The sequence below is a fragment of the Haplochromis burtoni genome, unplaced genomic scaffold (assembly GCF_018398535.1).
Source record: "Haplochromis burtoni strain Fernald_Lab_line unplaced genomic scaffold, NCSU_Asbu1 Contig_1698, whole genome shotgun sequence".
NCBI lineage: Eukaryota > Metazoa > Chordata > Actinopteri > Cichliformes > Cichlidae > Haplochromis > Haplochromis burtoni.
The window spans coordinates 7,206-9,394 of record NW_024584059.1 but is presented as its reverse complement, the minus strand read 5'-3'; the positions used below and the strand labels follow the sequence as shown (position 1 = coordinate 9,394).

General features: G+C 48.6%; 1 long non-coding RNA gene across 1 annotated transcript; it reads left to right on the top strand.

Annotated features, from left to right (window-relative positions):
* The first annotated feature begins 841 nt into the window (after positions 1-841).
* LOC121813441 lies at positions 842-1,913 on the top strand. Its single transcript, XR_006053705.1, has 3 exons — positions 842-975; positions 1,057-1,246; positions 1,537-1,913. It is a non-coding gene; the product is annotated as an uncharacterized LOC121813441 (long non-coding RNA).
* Positions 1,914-2,189: the final 276 nt, after the last annotated feature.

Below are 2,189 nucleotides of genomic sequence, written 5' to 3'. Positions count from 1 at the left end.
ATGAATTCGCGTTGGACACGCGTCGATGTGCGAATTTGCACGCGTCAAGTTAGGGGCGTCTGGCGCGTTTTGATCACGTCTATCACGTTCAGTGTGAACACACCGTAAAATACCACAGCTCTAAGATGGAGGCTGATTAGAAGCAGATGGCAGAGCGATCAAGTGCAGGTGAGGCCACAGCTGTGCGGAGGAGCCTCCGGGTGGAAGGCCCTCCGAGCCACGCCCTCCCCGGAAGCGCGAACTTCCGTAAACAAACCCCGCGGCTGGGAGAGAGGAGAAACAGGGAGAGAATACACACAAAGGTGAGGTCATGTAGTTTGATTACCAGTCTGGCAGGGATTATGGTGTTAAAAGCCGAGCTAAAATCAGTAAAGACAAGGCTGATGTAACTGTCCTGTGAGTGAGCTACGGTTGTATGGAGGGCTATGGCATCCTGAACTGTTCTTCCTGTGAACTGAGGATCGAATGTGTGAGTTCTGACCAGTTTCTCGAGACACTTCGAGATGACTGGAGTAAGACCCACTGGCTCTGCGAGGCGCTAGAAAACTAAATGAAATGTTTATTAAGGGAGAAATGTTTCAGGAACCTGGGTTGGTAGTTTATCTGAAGCAACATCACATCAGAAACACTCCCACCTCTGACCCAACTACCCAACCACAGCAGAGCGCTACTCTGGCAGGTCCAGCGTCAGCACCTGTAAACTGTCAGTGTTGATTGGTCCGGGTCCAACAAACTGGTGGTTGGTAACCAGCAACAGCACTTCAGTGACGGGCACAAGAAGCTCTCTTTAAAAAGAAGAGTGAGGAGGTGCAGAAGGAGCTGCCTCCAGTCTGTAAGTGCTTCTGAACGTTAGCACTGCTAACACCTGCCTGCCCCACTGCCCACCCCGGATCCTTACAGACTTACTCTCTGGACGCTCCCTGTTGCTCTCCCAGATCTCTTACCCCTCCATGCCTCGCCTGCTCCCGCAAAGAAGTAAGACTGTTTTCAAATTCACACTTTTCTCACTGCAGTAATGGCTGGAACACCTGCTAACCCCTGTCTCCCTCATTGCAGTGACTTTGAGAATTTTCTGCCTCCTAATTCCTCGCTGGCCACATCTCTCGGTTCCTGCACTGGACGTTACCCGGTGTCAGGTTCCTCACTCAGGTCTGCGAGAGCCCCAAGACTCCCTCATGGACCCCACCTCCCAGTTAGACACAGTGGTTACAAAGCACCCTGTTTCTCAGTCTGTGTTGTGTTGCCTGTAAGCATCAATGTGTCATAGAGGCACTCGAGCAGTCTCATAGAAGTGAGGTAGCGCTCACAGTAAAGTGTTTGTATTCTCATGTTAGTGTTCTCATTGAAGAAGTCAAGCTGAGCTCACAGTATAGTAGTGGTACGCTCATTCTCAGAAGTCAGGCTGTGTTTTCACTTTAGTAGTTCTATACTCGTTCACAGCAATTCTCAGAAAGGTTTAAGTTATTGAATTATTTCCCGCTTAATCGTTGTGTTTTGTAATTATTGCATTCTTGTTCACTTTGTGTTTTCTCTCAGACTCTGTTTGCTTCGCTCATACGCTCTGCGTCTCTGAGTGGTTTTCACATCTGAGTCCATTCACCTGTGTCTAGCTTTCTGGCTGTGACATGAAGCGCCCATGATTCCCAGTAAAAGACTTCTACAAGAAATATGTGTTCAGTCTGTGTGCATGTCTGTGTGTTTAAAGTCTGCATAAAGATGATACAGGTTCATCCACAGTGTTAGGTCCATGTTCATGTGCATTATTCAAATCTAGTGGAGAGCGACAAAGAACAAAAACTTTGGACATGGAGAAAACATGCAGAAAATAAAATATTAACATCGTTAAACTTCCCAAAGTCTGGGGCCCGCCCCCTAGGGGGGGCGCAGAGCCATTGCAGGGGGGGAGCGCGGTATGAAAAGGGACGAAAACAAAAAAAACCCCGCTTGGACACTGCTAGCACAGGGCACCCACACAAACGCAAAGCAGGAGTAGAAGCATCGCAGAATATGTTTCCAAACCAACTTCATTCTAAGCCAAAGACAAGAAAATATGGGGAAGCAAATCTGCCCTTTGGCTTCACCTGCACAAGTGCCGAGGTAGGTCTCCCTGCAGGATTCTTCTTGTAAAACAAAGGGGGCCCAGCGAAAAAAGTTTGGGAACCGCTGTCCTAATGCAACACTGCACACAC